General features: G+C 44.4%; 1 pseudogene across 1 annotated transcript; it reads right to left on the bottom strand.

Moving 5' to 3' along the window:
* Positions 1 to 8,373: 8,373 nt before the first annotated feature.
* On the bottom strand, positions 8,374 to 13,605 carry LOC116563686 (annotated as a pseudogene). The gene is made up of 2 exons (XR_004274519.1): positions 13,528 to 13,605; positions 8,374 to 9,254 (listed from the first exon to the last, which is right to left on the bottom strand). The product of XR_004274519.1 is annotated as an SUMO-conjugating enzyme UBC9 pseudogene (transcript).
* Positions 13,606 to 19,406: the final 5,801 nt, after the last annotated feature.

Raw genomic sequence — 19,406 nt, 5'->3', positions numbered from 1 at the left:
AATTGCTTGAACCCAGGAGGCGGAGGTTCAAGCAATTCTCCTGCCTCAGCCTCCCGAGTAGCTGGGACTACAGGCGTGCACCACCATGCCCAGCTAATTTTTGTATTTTTAGTAGAGACGGGGTTTCACCATGTTGACCAGGATGGCCTCGATCTCTTGACCTTGTGATCCACCTGCCTCGGCCTCCCAAAGTGGTGGGATTACAAGCGTGAGCCACCGCGCCCGACCTTCCATTTGTATCTTATATATACTTTGTGGAATGACTGATCACCAATGTCAGGTTACTTGAGCATGAGTGAATCCAGTTAGTTAGAAGCCAGGCCATGGATAAACTTTTTTTTTTTTTTAAATAGAGATGGGGTGTCACCATGTTGGCCAGGCTGGTCTCGAACTCCTGACCTAAGGTGATACACCCATCTCAGCCTCCCAAAGTGCTGGGATTACCATGCCCGGACGGATAAACTTTTCAATGCTGATTTTATCTGTTGTTTGTTTTTTTTTTTTTTTCTATCTGTTGTCCAGTCTGGAGTGCAATGGCACACTCTCAGCTCACTGCAACCTCCACCTTCTAAGTTCAAGCAATTCTCCTGCCTCAGCCTCCCGAGTAGCTGGGATTACAGGTGTTCACCACAATGCCCAGCTAATTTTTTGTATTTTTAGTAGAGACAGGGTTTCACCATGTTGGCCAGGCTGGTCTCGAACTCCTGACCTCAGGTGATCCACCCACCTTGGCCTCCAAAGTGCTGGGATTACAGGCGTGAGCCACCGTGCCTAGCTGCTGTTTTTGTTTTTTTGACAGTCTTGCCCTGTCGCCCAGGCTGGAGTGTAATGGCGCAATCTCGGCTCACTGTAACTTCCACCTCCTGGGTTCAGGTGAGTCTCCTGCCTCAGCCTCCCTGAGTAGCTGGGATTACAGGTGTGCACCACCACGCCTCGTTAATTTTTTATATATTTAGTAGAGACAGGGTTTTACCATGTTGACCAGGCTGGTCTCGAACTCCTGACCTTGTGATCCACCCATTGGTTCAAAAATATATTGAACCAATATATTGTGGTTCAATATATTTTTGTTGAGTGAGTCCCCCATTAACAATATTTCCTGGTTAATTTTTTGTATCTTTAGTAGAGACAGGGTTTTACCATGTTAACCAGGCTGGTCACAAACTCCTGACCTTGTGATCCACCCACCTCAGTCTCCCAAAGTGCTGGGATTACAGGCATGAGCCACCACACTTGGCCTGTTTGTTTCTGAGACAGAGTCTTGCTTTCACCCAGGTTGGAGTGCAGTGGCATGACCTCAGATCACTGCAACTTCTGCCTCCCTGGTTCAAGCAATTCTCCTGCCTCGAGTAGCTGGGACTACAGGGGCATACTACCACAGCTGGCGAATTTTTGCATTTTTAGTAAAGATGGGGTTCACCATGTTGGCCAGGCTGACCCTGAAATATCTCATTTGCTCTGGCTTTCCCAGTTTGCCACAGATAACTATGCTTGCCCTGGTGTCAATTCCTATAGTACAAAGTATTCACATTCACATAAGGACTTTTCCATTCACTCATCGATTTGACACACTATCTCATTTATTTCCTATGAAGTTACCATTATCAGGGAAGGGCCAGCCTCTTCACCACCCTCCTCACTAGGCATCCTTCTAGTGCCTAGGACACTGTTGGGCCCCTAATAGGCAAAACAGTGAAAACTTGACTAAATGAAGAAATCAGCATTTGGTTTGGGGGTAAAAGTTGAAAGACAGAGGAGGTAGCAAACAAAAGCCACGAAACCAAGAAAGGGATAATTAAAAGAAGAGTGTGTTGATAGCTGCAAAAGCAGGAAAAGTAGACAATCGGTAATCTCCTAGGTCCCTGTCTTAGGTCAGGCTCTCTAGCAAACACTCTGCATCAGACGCTATCGGGCAGAGGCCTTATTGGGGCATGCTCTTCAGATCAGTGCCTGAGAGGAAGTGAGGGGTGTGTGACTGGGAAGAGTTGGGCTGTGATGCAGTTATAAACAAACCTCCACTGACCCTTCAGAGAGCTCAGGAGCCAAAATGACCTAGAGTCATCTGGAATTGAGCCAAAGGGGTGAAACCTTTAAGTCTCCCACTTATCCCACCATTGACCACTCATTAGATGCAGACTGCACCCAGGATGGAGGCATACACTTGGATGGGCAGTTCCTTTGCCATGGCAGTTCCCAGAAAGGGATTCAGTAGCTGGGGACAGGATTGCCTTAATCCTGAATTGGGTATCTGAGGTGTACCACAGCATCCAGCATCCACCTTGTTTCCAAACTACATTACTGGATGCTTGACACCACGCTGCACAAAAGTTCCCCCTCTGCCATGGGCTTGGCTTTAATGTCCTTAACAGACATGTTTCTTCATTTCTACATGGATTCTTACCAGAAACTCTTATTATTTATGATAATCCAAGTGAATTTCCTAAACCTCTAAAAGCTTAAAACAACATATGTGGCCGGGCGTGGTGGCTCACGCCTGTAATCCAAGCACTTTGGAGGCCAAGGCGGGTGGATCACCTGAGGTCGAGAGTCCAAGACCAGCCTGACCAACATGGTGAAACCTTGACTTAATTAAAATAATAATAATAATAAAACACATATAAGTCAGTTGATGGCTTCTCACTGAAAGGTAGGGATGATTATCCTCATTTTATAGCTTTGGAAACTGAGGCTCTGAGATGTAAATTCACCTGCAAAAAATCACATTGTTTTGAAGCTAGAATTTGAACCCTTCTCCAGATCCCTTGCCCTTTCATTATACCAATGTTTCCTTTAACATAATGCTAATCTAAGTCCCTCAAAATTTATTATTGCAAGTAGGGGCGAAATAAAGGTAGAAACAAGGTAAATTTGATAGGTGAAACATAGTAGGGATTATCAACTTTAATGCTCATTCTTTTTAAAGAAATTTTCATTTTATTTTATTTTATTTATTTAGAGACAGAGTCTTGCTCTGATGACCAGCCTGGAGTGTAGTGGTACAATCTTGGCTCACTGCAACCTCCACCTCCCAGATTCAAGCAATTCTCCTGTCTATCTCCCAAGTAGCTAGGATTACAGGCACCCGGCACCACACCCGGCTAATTTTTGTATTTTCAATAGAGACGGGGTTTCACCATGTTGGCCAGGATGATCTTGAACTCCTGACCTCAGGTGACCTGCCCACCTCAGCCTCCCAAAGTTCTAGGATTACAGGTGTGAGCTACCATGCCCGGCCAAATTTTTATTTTTAATAGAGATGGGATCTCACTGTGTTGCCCAGGCTCGTCTCAAACTCTTGGGCTCAAGTAAGCTGCCTGCCTTGGCCTCCCAAAGTGCTGGGATTACTGGTGTGAGCCACCGCACCCAGCCTAAAGCTCATTCTTTTCTTTCTACGCCAATACTGTTTTTTATCTTGGGTATATGTACTATCTCTCCTGATAAATTTGTATAAGGTATACATAAGAAAGACCATCTCTCCTATAGTGGTCTATTATTCAGTGAGGTTCTGAACCGGTTCAATATATTTTTGTTGAGTGGGTCCCCCATTAACAATATTTCAATGGTTTGCCATCACCTGAAGGCCATTACCCTAGCAATAAAGACGTTTACTGTCTGGCTGCAGCCCAGCTTCCCAGGCTCTGACCAGGTCTTCTGAACTACTTATTCCCTTTTTTTTTTTAAAAGATGTGGTTCACCATAATGGCCAGGCTGGTCTTGAACTCCTGACCTCAGGTGATCCACCCACCTCAGCCTCCCAAAGTGCTAGGATTAGAGGCGTGAGCCACTGTGCCCGGCTACTTATTCCCTTTCATGCCCAGTACTTTTGGAACTTCTGTTTCCTCTGCCTGAAATGCCCTTCTGCTTTTCCGATTGTCAGATGCATCCTACCATTATTCAGGATTAGTCTCATTACACTTTGTATATAACTCTATTTGAACAATTAATAATACCTAGCATCCCCCATATGCCTCTTTACACACACACACACACACACACACACACACTCTCATGAATCCTCACAACCACTCTTCAAAGAAAGTATCCTTATCCTTTTTATAGACAGATTAATTCAGAGATATAAAGAGGCTAACCTAGTTGCATAGCTAATAAGTTAATGTGTGTGCCTGTTTTTCAAACCCAGGTCTGTTTGTCTAACTTCAAAGTCACTGTAATTTTTTTTTTACATGATCTCCTCAGGGACAGAAACCTCTTGTGCTTTCTCTTTGTTTTTCCCAGGCCTACATTGTGCCTGGTGAATAGCAGGCACCCCATAAATAGTTCTTTGCTGAAAAAATTGCTAGTGTACATCACGCTAGACCCTATTTCCATGTTTTTATTTGAATATTTTCCCACTTGAAGTGCACAAATGCACTGCCTCCACTCTTTTTCTTTTTCTTTTTTTTTTTTTTTGTAGAGGCAGGGTTTCACCATGTTGACCAGGACGGTCTCAATCTCTTGACCTGATGATCCACACGCCTCGGCCTCCCAAAGTGCTGGGATTATAGGCGTGAGCCACCGCGCCCAGCGAAACAGTGATTTTTAATAAGGAGGTACAATAAATCCAGTACTAACACAGGATAAAAATTAAAAACTGAGATGAACACTAACTAGATTAAGAGTCCATCATCACAACTCCAACTTCTACTTTCAGTCCTGCAATTAATTTCCAGGTTCTATTCTGTAAACCCCAGATTCTAACCTGATTCTACCAGGTTAGAATATTTGACTATGATTCTACTAAAATTGTTCTATTAAAATTGAAATTGTCCTATTATAGATTCAACTCTACAAACCCAGTAATTTATGTTTGGAACTCCAGATTACATCCTGTGAATCCCCTATCCTCCCATTGGGCAATCAGCTACTTGCATTAAAGCCAAAGATACTGCTTTTAAAACTATAGCTTCTATTTTGGTAACTCCAGATTCTATTCCCTAACCCCCAGATTCTAATATTTTAATAACACAGTTTCTACTATCAAGGCCTAAGATTCTAACATTAGAACTCCTGGAGTGTTCTTGTAATCATATACCCCATTTTTGCCATTAATTCTCTGAACCCAACATTGTATTCTCTGAACCAAAGTCCCTATTATCAGAGCTCACAGTCTTCTATTGAAACTTAAAATTCCATTATTGGAATATTGGAACTTGATCTACTTTAATATTCTAGATTCTACTATTAAAACTCCATGTCTTAGTCTCCCAAGAAGATTCTACTATTAAAACTCAAAGTTCTACAATAGCAAAGACGTGGAACCAACCCAAATGCCCATCAATGACAGACTGGACAAAGAAAATGTGGTACATATACACCATGGAATACTATGCAGCCATAAAAACAATGAGTTCGTGTCCTTTGTAGGGACTTGGTTGAATCTGGAAACCATCATTTCAGCAAACTGACCCAGAGCAGAAAACCAAGCACCGTATGTTCTCACTCATAGGTGGGTGTTGAACAATGGGAACACGTGGACTCAGGGAGAGGAGCATCACACACAGGGGACAGTTGAGGGGGGTAGGGGAGAGACAATAGGGGCTGGAGAGGGAGGAGAGGGTGGGGAGGGATAATATGGGGAGAAATGCCAGATATAGTATGAACCTAAAGTTAAAAAAAAAAAAACTCAAGGTTCTACTCTTAGAAACTAAAATTCTATAAGAACTTAGGCTTTACTCTCAGAAACATAGATTCCATTATTTGAATTAGACCTGAAGGTCACAGCTGAGATGAAAGCTTTGATAGTAGAATCTTGGACTCCAAAACAAAATAAAAACAAAATAGAACAAACAAACAAACAAAAAAGAATCTTGGACTCCACTTATTGAGATGAAAACAAAATTCTTCATTGGGAACTGTAATTAAATTAAATTTATTTATTTATTGAGACAGAGTTTCACTCTTGTTGCCCAGGCTAGAGTACAATGGCACCATCTCGGCTCACTGCAACCTCTGCCTCCCAGGTTCTATCGAGTCTCCTGCCTCAGCCTCCTCAGTAGCTGAGATTACAGGCGCCTAACACCACACCCGGCTAATTTTTGTATTTTTAGTAGAGACGAAGTTTCACCATGTTGGCCAAGCTGGCCTCAAACTCCTGACCTCAGGTGATCTGCCTGCCTTGGCCTCGTAAAATGCTAGGATTGCAGGTGTGAGCCACCGTACCTGGCCAGGGGAACCCTAATTTTAGAACTGAATTTGTTGGAAACTCCAGATTGTATTGTATTCTACCATTGGACATACAAATTATATTATCAAAACCCAAGATGCTGTCACTGGAATTACGGTTTCTATTATAGTAACTCTAGGTTCTATTGACTAAACCCCAAAGTTATTATAGTAGTGAAATTCAAGGTTCTCCTACACTCTAGAATCTAGAGGCACTTATCACAGAGGTTAAAAACATGAGCTCTGGAGCCAGACTACTTACGGTTAGATACCATTTCTGTACTTCTCAGGTGTGTGACCTTTGGAAAATTAACCTCTCCATGCCTCAGTTTCCTCATCTATAACACAGTAATAACAATAATATTCACCTGCCAGGATTTATTTTTTTGAGCACTAAATGCAATAACAACAACAATAGGAATACTTACAACAATGCCTGGCACATAGTAAGCACTTAATAAATGTTAGCCATTAGCATTATTACTATTGGAGGTTAATCGTAATACTAATCTAATATGCTAATATGCTAAAATCTAATCTAATATGCTAGAATCCAATCTTAGAATTTCATAATTTACTATTGTACCTCAAGGTTCTACTATATAAACTCAAGATACCTCTTTGGAACTCAAAATTATGCTCTCTGAACCTCATATTTTAAACTTCAATATCTGCATTGCATTATTGAAACTAAAGTTCCAGACTCAAAGTATAAGATTTTAAGAATATAACTCCCAATTCTATTCTTATGAATCAAGATTCTAGTTGAGGCACTCAACTAGGTTCTTTCTCCAGGCTCTTTCTCTGAAACTAAAATTCCACTGTTGAACCTCTACATTTTACTTTCATAATTTGAGATCCTACTATTAGAACTACAGTTGCAAACCTCAGAGTCTGAGACTCTAATACCAAACTCTAAAAATCTACTCCTGCCACTTCTGGTTTTATTCTCTGCGTCTAAGCATTTTACCATTAGAACCCAGCTGCTACTTGGGACCCTAGAATTCTAATATTGAGAAGATAGGATCTATTCTCTGAACTTGAATCCTACAGTTAGATTCCACAATATGTAAGGAATTTTAATAATGACAAACAAAGACTATACATTTGGACCACAAAATTATAATCTGTAACCTCTGGATTCTATTTGTGACCTTCAAGTTCTATCAAAGTCTGCGATTCTAATCCTGAACTCCAGGTGCCAAATCTGGAATTGCAGATTTTACTATTTTACTCCAGGTTTCTTTTTTTCTTTCTTTCTTTCTTTTTTTTTTTTTGACACGGAGACACAGCAGCCCAGGCTGGAATGGAATGCAGTGGAGTGATGCTGGCTCACTACAACCTCTGCCTCCCAGGTTCAAGCAATTCTCCTACCTCAGCCTCCTGAGCAGCTGGGATTACAGGCATATGCCACCACGCCCAGCTAATTTTGTATTTTTAGTAGAGACGGGGTTTCAGCATGTTAGCCAGGATGGTCTCAAACTCCGGACCTCAGGTGATCCACCCACCTCAGCCTCCCAAAAGGCTGGGATTACAGGTGTGAGCCACCGCACCTGGCCCCAGGTTTCATTCTTTTTATTATTATTATTATTATGTATAAATAGTTTATTTACTCTAAACAGCAACACAGACAAAACGCCATATAAACACAAAGGAAGTGACGCAGAACAGAGAGGCTGCTGACCTGGGATTTGAGGCTTGAAGGCAACACAGCCCAGGCCCTAGAGGAGCTGCCTGAGAGAGGGCGCATGTCCAGACAGCCGGCCGGGGCGGGGCCGTGAGAAACGTGCCTGCATCAGAGAGCGAGGACCCACTCCTAGGGGCTTATCCAAGTATAAAAGTTTATCATTTTGCAGCAGTTGAAATACTGACATCAATATTAAAACCAAGTTTTAGGCCGGGCGCGGTGGCTCACGCCTGTAATCCCAGCACTTTGGGAGGCCGAGGCGGGTGGATCACGAGGTCAAGAGATCGAGACCATCCTGGTCAACACGGTGAAACCCCATCTCTACTAAAAATACAAAATATTAGCTGGGCATGGTGGCGCGTGCCTGTAATCCCAGCTACTCAGGAGGCTGAGGCAGGAGAATTGCCTGAACCCAGGAGGCGGAGGTTGCGGTGAGCCGAGATCGCGCCATTGCACTCCAGCCTGGGTAACAAGAGCGAAACTCCGTCTCAAAAAAAACAAAAAAAACAAAAACCAAGTTTTACATAACAATCAAAATACAAAAGACTGAAGGAAGAGACTCTATGAAAAACGGGCAACTGAGCGAATCAACACTGCGTACCGGCAGTGGCAATGGAAGATGGCGCCCACCGAACCCCCCACCCAGGTTACTAGTCATTGTACGGAACAACTTTAGATTTGCAAAAACGTTGTAAACAAGTTCTTGCCAAACCAATTCCTTCCTTTTTGCGATGCCACAAGGTCGCTGCTTATGACAGTGCAAACCTCTCGGCTTGTGCTTGAACCCCCTTCTCATACTCCACTCTTTTTTGGCAGTAAATCGTGTAGGCCTCTGCTTGAGCTGGGCCTTGGATATGTGGTTCATTTAGAAGTTCCTGTATTCCTAATAGGATCTGTTTGATTGTGATGGCTGGCCTCCAGTCTTTATCCTCCTCTAAGATGGACAGGCGCACTGTCCCCAAAGGGTACATATTTGGGTAAAAAAACGGTGGTTCAAATTTACATTTCGGTGGCGAAGATGGATAGTCATCTTTGAAAAGCATCTGTAGTTTAAACAAGCCTCCTTCCCGTAGAGTCCCTTTGTTTCCTAGAATGGTGCACTCCCAGTTCATGAGGTTCATCGTGCCATCGGGATTTTTTGTTGGAACAGCTACAAAACCAAACGGGTGGTCTTTTCTCCACGCTTTCCTCTCCTGAGTGAGTCTGCTGAGGGCGATCGCTGACAAGTTCAGAGTCCCTCGGGCGGCCAGGGCCTCGGCGAGCGCGTCGCGGATAGGCGGAGGACCTTCCCTTTGTCTCCGCCTGTCGGCGGCGGCGGCGGCGGCGCTTCCCTTTGTCTCGGGACTTCCCTCCGGAGCTCGCTCCGCGAGCCTATTATTATTATTTTTTGAGATGGAGTCTCGCTCTGCCATCCAGGTTGGAGTGCAGTGGCGTGATCTCAGCTCAGTGCAAACTCTGCCTCCCGGGTTCAAGAGATTCTTCTGCCTCAGCCTCCCGAGTAGCTGGGACTGCAGGCAGTGCCACCATGCCCGGCTAATTTTTATATTTTTATGTTTCGCCATGTTGGCCAGGCTGGTCTCGAACTCCTGACCTCAGATGATCCATCCACCTCAGCCTGGTTTCATTCTTATAACCTGAGATTTGACTCACTGTTTTCTAACTTCTGACCAGAGGATGCTGAGAAGGATTCCTTGAGAATTTCCCAGGCATTACTACTTGATTATTAACTGTCCTGAATTGTGCTCTCAAATTCCTGGGATAACAAATCCCTTGAATGGAGTCCCTTGGCAATAGCTACAGCAATAGAGAACCAAGCTGGCCCATGGAAAATGTGTTATGTTAATGAAACTGCCTACCATTCTGCTTGCCCTTCCCTACCCAGTGCTTCTGTGCACTCTCCCTGTGGCCATCCAATCTGCTTAGGTCAGACTCTCAAGAATATATTTGAAACTTTTTTATGCTTAAGCGCAAATGAATTAAATTATTTGCCACTCTCCCCTCCCCCCATTCAAACATTTAAATTTTAAAGGAACATTTCATGTATTTTCAAGGAATGAGGAAGGTCATATGGAAGGAAAATCACCCAGGACCTCTGTTAGACCCTTAAAATCGCCTTTACCTAATTGATAATGTGTTCCTAAAAGATTCTGGGATTTGGAAAAGTCTCCTCATTTTCCTCTTCACTTGTAAGATGGAGAAAATAATGCAAGTAGACAATATATGTAAAAAAGCTTTGTGAATGTGATGCAGGAGAGCACCTCTCAGGTGGCTTTGACCATGGCTATTGTGCCATCTGTTGGACATGGCTTTAATTACACTGCTATTTTTCTCCTAAACATTATCCAACAATCACTTTAGATGTTGTTGTTTTTTTTTGAGACAGAGTCTCGCTATGTTGCCCAGGCTGGAGTGCAGTGGCTATTCACAGGCGCGATCCCACTACTGATCAGCGTGGGAGTTTTGACCTGCTCCATTTCCAACCTGGGCCAGTTCACCCCTCCTTAGGCAAACTGGTAGTTCCCCGCTCCCGGGAGGCCACCATATTGATGCCAAACTTAGTGCAGACACTCGATTGGCATAGCACGCTAGAGCCCAGAACTCCTGGACTCAAGCGATCCTCCAGCTTCAGCCTCCTGAGTAGCTGGAACTACAGGCACACACCACCACGCCTGGCCACTTTAGATTTTTGTCATAATTAAAGACCCTTTGGTTGGTTTCACTGAATTTATAACAAATGAATATTGGCTGGGAGTGGTGGCTTATACCTGTAATCCCAGCACTTTGGGAGGCTGAGGCACGTGGATCATGAGGTCAGGAGTTCAAGACCAGCCTGGCCAAGATGGTGAAATCCCGCCTTTACTAAAAATACAAAAATTAGCTGGGCATGGTGGCAGGCACCTGTAATCCCGGCTATTTGGGAGGCTGAGGCAGAGAATTGCTTGAACCTGGGAGGTGGAGGTTGCAGTGAGCTGGGATCATGCCACTGCACTCCAGCCTGGGCAACAGAGTGAGACTGTCTCAAAAAAAAAAAAAAATACAAAAATTAGCACAGCGTTGTGGCAGATGCCTAAAATCCCAGCTACTCAGGATGCTGAGGCAGGAGAATTGCTTGAACCCGGGGGGCAGAAGTTGCAGTGGGGTGAGATCTCACCAATTCCCTGCAGTCTGGGTGAAAGAGTAAAACTCCATCTCAAAAAAATAATAATAATGCTATGGAAAGTGGTAAATTGCTCTGTGTAATCAGAGCATTGGATCCAAGAGAGGAGAAGGTGATGACAGTGATTAATAGCCAATTTTCACAGCACTTTACTGTATGCAAAGTCCTTTCAAATATGTGCTTTCAAGGATGACACCATATACTGTGATAGCTGCTACCCTGGGTTTAACTGTGCTGTATTTGGAAACTGTTATATTTGATAGTTTTTTTTAACTTGTATAAGTTTAAATTTTCTCATACAAAAATAAAAATTCAGCTCTTGTCAGGATTGAGATAATGTTTGTCAAGCTCTTTTTTATTTATTTATTTTTATTTATTTATTTATTTTTTAAAACGGGGTTTCACCATGTTGGTCAGGCTGGTCTTCAACTCCCGATCTCAGGTGATCCACCCGCCTTGGCCTCCAAAGTGCTTGGATTACAGGCATGAGCCACCACGCCCTGCCTGTTTGTCGAGTTCTTATGCACTAGCCAGCACTCATTAACTGCAATAACTAACAGCTAACATAAGCTACTATTATTTAATCTGTGAGGTAGAAATTACTATTCCAGTATCACAGAGAAGGAAACAGGTTAAGTGGCTAAGGTGGGATATCAAATCCTATCTTTTTTAAAAACTATACCAAAGACTTAAGACTACAAAAGCAGGTTGGGACCAGAGTATTGAGAAAACATGGCCAGCCGGGCACAGTGGCTCACGCCTGTAATCCCATAACTTTAGGAGACTGAGGTGGACAGATTGCCTGAGGTCAGGAGTTCAAGACCAGCCTGGCCAACATGGCAAAACCTTGTCTCTACTAAAAATACAAAAATTAGCCAGGTGTGGTGGTGGATGCCTGTAATTCCAGCTACTCAGGAGGCCGAGGCAGGAGAATCACTTGAACCCAGGAGGTGGAGGTTGTAGTGAGCCAAGATAGTGCCACTGCATTCCAGCCTGGTAACAGAGCAAGAATCTGTCTCAAAAAAAAACTGGAAAAGAAAACATGGCCAGGAATGGTGGCTCATGCCTATAATTCCAGCACTTTGGGAAGCCAAGGTGGGTCGACTGCTTGAGCTCAGGAGTTAGAGATCAATCTGGGCAACATGGTGAAACTCTGTCTCTACAAAACATACAAGAAATTTGACATGTATGGTGGTGCATGCCTGTGCCCCTGCGTCTCAGAGGGCTGAGGTGGAAGATCCCTTGCACCCAAGAGGTTGAGGCTGAAGGGAGCTCAGGTTGAGCTACTGCACTCTAGCCTGGGCAACAGAGCAAGACACTGTAAGAAAGAAAGGAAAGAAAGAGAAAAGGAAAGAGAGGGGAAAGGGGGGGGGGGGGAGGGGGGGGGAGGGGAGGGAACTGCATCCTGGGAGCTTCTGACTAGCTGAGACTCTGGAGGAGCAGTAGAAAAGGTAGGAAGAAAGGAAGGAAAGAAGGAAGGAAGGAAGGAAGGGAGGGAGGGAGGGAGGAAGGAAGGAAGGAAGGAAGGAAGGAAGGAAGGAAGGAAGGAAGGAAGGACTCAGTGGCAGTATAAAGTTTGGGCTTTATACCATGTCGGCTATGGGAAGCTGCTAAAGATTTTTTAAGCAGGAGAGAATTTTGAATTAGATTTCTATTTTAGAGAGAATTTAGAATGTTCTGAGTAATTCACTTGACTTAACTTACAATCAGCAATTATAATTAAAATGTTAGTAAAGGCCTACAACAGTGGCTCATGCCTGTAATCCCAGTGCTTTGGGAGGCCAAGCGGAGAGGATCCCTTGAGCCCAGGAGTTCAAGGCTGCAGTGAGCCATGATTACACAACAGCACTCCAGCCTAGGGGACACAGCAAGACCGTCTCTGGAAAAAAAAAAAAAAAAAAAAAAAGATAAAAAATGCACTGAGCATTTACCATGTAATCAGTATGTAGAAGATAAAAAACATGTTGCATTTTGGTTTTTAGAAAATAAACTGTCAGTATCACCTTCTTTTTAAACACTCAGGAAAAAACCAGAGGGATGGCTTTCTTAAGCTCATATACTTTTCTTCCACAGGTACTTTACAGACACCTCTAATCTTCATAGCATGCAATGAGCACTACAACTACCAGTGGAGAGCCTGAGGATATGGGGGCAAGGGTGACATGTACAAGGTCACAAAAGCTGGTAAGGTCACAGGGTCAAGATCCAAACCCAAGCCTGTTTACTCCAAAGCTCTTGCTCTCTCATCAACATCTCACTTCCCCGCAGTGGGTGGCAAAGATACTTTAAGGCAGGAAGGTGCGTCTCTCAAATTATACTCAAACAGTACAAGTGTGAAGGGGAAGGATGGGGCTAGGGCTCCTCCTCTGAATGCAGTGAAGGAAAAGACTCTGTATACTGGAAGCTTCTGACTAGCTGAGACTCTGGAGGAACACTAGAACTAGGAGCTGAAGGGAAGGCACAGGTGGGAGGGGTGGAACCCGAAAATTGATGACATTCCACCTGGTAAGCCTCACCTCACCAGGTAGCCAAGAGTTCTGGTGAACCTGCTCTGTGCCAGGGACCTGGAGTTGTCGGAACTAGTAAGTTCTGATCCCATAAGGTCAAAGATAGCAAGCCCCTCAGAAATTATGTTGTTTTCTTATTGTAAAGACAAGGAAATAGGCTCAGAGAAGAACAGCGATCTCTTCTGCATGAGGGTCACACAGCAGAGAGAGAATTTAGGGCCTCTGCTTTATTGGGATTTGCTTACCTGTAATTCATGCCACGGTAAAAGTGACTGACAGAAGATCCTTTTTCAAAGGCATGCTTTTAAGAGAAAAGAGAGCAGCCGGGAGCAGTGGCTCATGCCTGTATTCCTAGCACTTTGGGAGGCTGAGGTGGGCAGATCACTTCAGGTCAGGAGTTCGAGAGCAGCCTGATCAACATGGTGAAACCCTGCCTCTATTAAAAATACAAAAATTAGTCAGGCGTGGTGGCAGGCACCTGTCGGGAGGCTGAGGCAGGAGAATTGCTTGAACCTAGGAGGCGGAGTGAGCTAAGATTGCACCATTGCACTCCAGCCTGGGCAAGAGTGAGACTCCGTCTTAAAAAAAAAAAAAGAAAAAGAGAGAGGCCGGGCGTGGTGGCTCACGCCTGTAATCTCAGCACTTTGGGAGGCCGAGGCGGGCGGATCACCTGAAGTCAGGAGTTCAAGACCAGCCTGGCCAACATGGTGAAACCCTGTCTTTTTTTTTTTTTTTTGAGATGGAGTTTCGCTCTTGTTACCCATGCTGGAGTGCAGTGGCACGATCTCGGCTCACCACAAACTCTGCCTCCTGGGTTCAAGCAATTCTCCTGCCTCGGCCTCCCGAGTAGCTGGGACTACAGGCATGTGCTACCATGCCCAGCTAATTTTTGTATTTTTAGTAGAGACGGGGTTTCACCATGTTGACCAGGATGGTCTTGATCTCTTGACCTCGTGATCCACCCACCTCAGCCTCCCAAAGTGCTGGGATTATAGGCGTGAGCCACCGAGCCCGGCGAAACCCTGTCTTAAAAAAAAAAAGAGAGAGAGAGAGAGAAAAGAGAGCACCTGCTCGCACCTGTTGCATGAAGGAGAGAAGGAGGAATGTAAGCCTAGAATCCTGGGAATAACCCAGACCTATGCCCTTTCTCAGGAACAGGCTACATTTGGGGATTTAAGAGGTTGTCTATGTGGGAAGAAAGAGACTCGTGTTTCTGGCTGGGACTTCCTAGGACCAGAAATGAGATTCTCCTCTCTGCTTCTACTCTAAAGCAGTTTCCTCAACTAGAATTTGATACAGAATATTCCAATCTGAAAGGATATTTGGGCCCATAAAGAGATGGCACAGCTCAGTCCGGTAGGACCTGTGGGCTGGAAGTCAGAAGACCTGGTTGTAGCCCCAACTCTCCTACTGTCATTCTTGGTGACTCTGGCAAGCCTCTCCCCGTCTCTGAACTTTAGTTTTCTCATCTGTAAGTGGGGTGTTTGTGTTAAAACACATACTTTGAATAAAGAGACCTCTCAAACAGGCTTTGTGTGAGCAACATGGCTGTTTATTCATCTGGGTGCAGGTAGGCTAAGGCCAAAAAGGGTGTTAGCAAAGAGTGGTATGATAGGAGTTGGTTTTATAGGTTGGGGCAAATCTTTTGGGGAGGGGGCAGGGGTGTTACAGAGTAAGATCAGTTACAGTGGTGGGAGTACGGGCAAGGAGTATACATTACCATAAATTCAGTTGCAATGGCGGTGCGGTAAGGCTTAACAGTAGTTAAGATGGCAGGGTGCGGTGAGGGGAAGTTTGTGTCGGGGGAAAGTCTGCTGGGTGATCAGGGATAATGGCCAGGTGGGGGTGGGGGGTGATCAGCCGAGGCAGGCAGGACTTCAGACTTTCTGGGTCTGGGCTTGCACATGGAGGCCTAACAGTTTGTATCCAACCATCTGTAAGGAGTGCTTCCAGCTCAGTCAATCAACAGTTATATGTCTCTAGTGAAACCACCTTTTTGCAAAAATTATAACTGAGGAAATTATGACAGTAAAAGAGACCAGATCTAACCGACTCCATCTTGCTTCTAACTTTTAAGCTGTCCTTGTTCATTCCTGGGCGTAGGCGAAACCAACCTTGGGAAGGAATTCACTTGATGGTTTGACGCTTGACTGTGAGACTTTTCTTGAAAAGACGCCCTTCTTGCCTGGGGACCAGTCTGCCTTTGTAGGATTAAAAAATTAGTTACAAGATTAGAAATTACAGTTCAGGGGTCATGCAGCCTCTGGCTGCAAGAGTCTGAACCTCTCCATATTGTTCCTGGGGATAACATTACCATTGTAAAACCTAAGATCAGTGCTTGAGATATCTCGCAGACCATGCACTCTATGGCTCAGCTGACACCACCCAAACCAGATCAGTAATCTGGGTCAACCAGTTCTGCGATCCCACCCAGGAACAGAAGACACCAAGAAAACCTCACTTAGTCCCCTATGATTCTATCTCTAACCTGACCAATCAGCAATCCCCACTTCCAGAACCCCTACCCACCAACTTATCTTTAAAAACTCCAATACCCAAATGCTCAGGGAGACCAATTGGAGTAATAGTAAAACCTCAGTCTCCTGCACAGCTGGCTCTGTGTGACTTCTCTTTCTCCATTGCAATTTCCCCTGTCTTAATAAATCATTTCTGTACAGGCAGCGGGCAAAGCAAATCCACTGGGTGGTTACATTAGAGGCTAAGTTTTTCATGTTGCCCAGCTATAGGAAGCTCCACACAGAATATAATCCAGGGGTCCTGATGGCCTGATCATGTTCGATGTCACACATAGTTCTCTAGTTGACACAATCTTCTCCCTCCTTCCCCTCCCATCCCCTAGAAATTCACTAACTAGATTGACCTCTTTTATCTAGAGAAGACTGAAAGCTTTCAGACAGGTTTTATCATGCAGACCACCCCGACACCTACCCTGAGGTGTAAATATCAGTTTCTTTATCTGGCAGATCACTGCTGTACAGAGAGAAGTATCATTCCGAGGCTGAACCTCTCAGAGCCTCAGCTCCGTCATCTGTAAAATCGGTAAAATACCCTTACCGATTTGTTGTGAGGCTTACATAAGAAAGCATATTTTGCAGTATCTAGGATAACATCGGGCACCAATTTCAAATTCATCCATTTACAGTTGTCCCTCTCCACTGTCAATACCATGACCTAATCCAAATCATCATCTTGCTTGGATTTTTTTTTTTTTTTTTTTTTTTTTTTACCACACGGGGGTGCAGTGGTGGGGTTTTTTTTCACTGCAACCTCCGCCTCCTGGGTTGAAGCAATTCTTATGCCTCAGCCTCCTAGGAAGCTGGGATTACAGGACCACGCCTGGCTAATTTTTGTATTTTTAGTAGAAACAATTTTGCCGGCCGGGCTCAGTGGCTCACGCCTATAATCCTAGTAATTTGGGAGGCCGAGGTGGGTGGATCACCTGAGGTCAGGAGTTCAAGACCAGCCTGACCATCATGGTGAAACCCCTTCTTAAAAAAATAAATAAATAAATAAATAAAAATGAAGGAAAAAAGAAACAATTTTGCCATGTTGGCCAGGCTGGTCCTGAACTCCTGGCCTCAAGCAATCTGTAAGGTCTCCATATGCAAGCCTGGAGCCTGAAAGTCTGAAGTCCTGCTTGTCTCCAGCTGAAGTCTCCCTCCCACTGCCTGCATTAGCCATTGTCCCTGATCCCAGCTGAGCTTCCCACAAGCCCCTCACCCCACCCTGCCATATTAACTGTCTGTTCCTATGATAATGTAAATACCTCTCACCCAACCCTGCCATTGTAAGTGAACTTGTATATTCCTTGCCCCTACCCCCACCACTGTAACTGAACTTACTCTGCAACACCCCTACCCCAAAAAAACTACCAAAACCTATAAAACCAACTCCTATCCCATTGCCCTTTGCTAAAGCCCTTTTCGGCCTTAGCCCACCTACAGCCAGGTGAATAAACAGCTATGTTGCTCACACAAAGCCTGTTTGGAAGGTCTCTTCATTCAAAGCTCACGTTTTTCAACACAATCCACCTGCCTCAGCATCCCAAAGTGCTAGTATTACAGGTGTGAGCCACGGTGTCCGACCCTCACCTGGATTTCTGAAAGAGCTTCCTGTTTCCCTGTTTCAAATCCTTCCTCTACAATTCCGTTACCTTTCCGTAGCCTGGATGATATTCTAAACATAAATAGATCGTATCCTTCTTCTGATTGAAAACCCTCCAAAATGCCTCACTGTCCTTGAGATAAAATCCCAAATCCTTATCTTGGGCTACAAATCCTTCAATCTGACTCTTGCCTGTCTCTACCTGGCCTCATCCCCCTAAGAGTCACTCACACTCAAGCTCTTTCCCACACCAAGCCAATGCACCTGTTGCCCACTAGCTAACTACAACTTGCCTTCTAGGTCTCAATTGACATATTCCTTCCTCAAAAAGACTTTCCTGGGCCCTCCTGAATTATTGCCTTTCAAAGATCTCCCTGCTCCCATTATTCTCCCTCCCAGTAAACTGTAATATTCTAGGACTTGGCTGGGCGCAGTGGCTCATGCCTGTAATCCCAGCACTTTGGGAGGCCGAGGTGGGTGGATTATGAGCAAGAGATCGAGACCATCCTGGCCAACATGGTAAAACCCCATCTCTACTAAAAATACAAAAATTAGCTGGGCGTTGTGGCAGGAACCTGTGGTCCCAGCTACTTGGGAGGCTGAGGTGGAAGAATCGCTTGAACCCAGGAGGAGGAGGTTGCAGTGAGCCGAGATTGCCCCACTGCACTCCAACCTGGCTACAGAGCAAGACTCTGTCTCAAAAAAATAAAAATTAAAATAAAAATTAAAAAATATATATTCCAGGACTTATACCATTTATAATTATATATTCATTTGTGTTTACTTAATTCTTTATATACATTCCCAGAAATAAGCACTTTAAATGTAAGGACCAAGCCTGCTTTTACACGCCCTCTATCCCTAGTACCTAGCACAATCCTAAAGAAGCAGTTTTTCGGGAACATTTATTAAGTGAACGAACAGTGGATGCTCATTAGTTTCCTTTCTTCTCTTTCTCCTTTTTTCACTTTTTTTTTTTTAAAGATGGGGTTTCACCATGATGGCCAGGCTGGTCTTGAACTCCTGACCTCAGGTAATCCACCCACCTTGGCCTCCCAAAGTGCTAGGATTACAGGTGTGAGCCACGGTGCCCGGCCCTTTTTTCACTTTAAAAAAAATTTTTGAGATGGAGTCTCACTTTGTCATCCAGGCTGGAGTGCAGTGGTGCAATCACAGCTCACTGCAACCTCTGCCTACCCGGTTCAAGTGATTCTCCTGCCTCAGCCTCACCAAGTAGCTGGGATTACAGGCATAAACCACCACACCTGACCTTTCTTCACTTTTTTTTTTAAATGGAGTCTCACTCTGTCTCCTAGGCTAGAGTGCAATGGCACCATCTTGGCTCACTGCAACCTCCACCTCCCAGGTTCAAGCGATTCTCCTGCCTCAGCCTCCTGAGTAGCTAGGATTGCAGGCGTCTGCTACCATGCCCAGCTAATTTTTGTAGTTTTAGTAGAGAGGGGATTTCACCATAAGAGCTGCTCTTGAACTCCTGACCTCAAGTGATCACCCACCTCGGCCTCCCAAAGTGCTGGGATTACAGGTGTAAGCCACCATGCTCGGCCCTTTCTTTACTTTTTATATTATTACCAGACACTCCTAATAAAATACTTTGCTGCTAACAAAAATATTGTTTCATGTGTTAGGAGGCCATTTATCTGTCTTAAGAGCTAAGGGTATAATCTTTGAAAACAGATCTTTCAGGTGAAGTCTTCCTAAAAAAAAAAAAAAAAAAAAGAAAAAGGAAAAGAAAAAGAAAACAGATCTG

This window comes from Sapajus apella, unplaced genomic scaffold (genome assembly GCF_009761245.1).
Source record: "Sapajus apella isolate SASKATOON/1434 unplaced genomic scaffold, GSC_monkey_1.0 scaffold36, whole genome shotgun sequence".
Taxonomy (NCBI): domain Eukaryota; kingdom Metazoa; phylum Chordata; class Mammalia; order Primates; family Cebidae; genus Sapajus; species Sapajus apella.
This window is presented reverse-complemented; position numbering and strand designations above follow the sequence as displayed.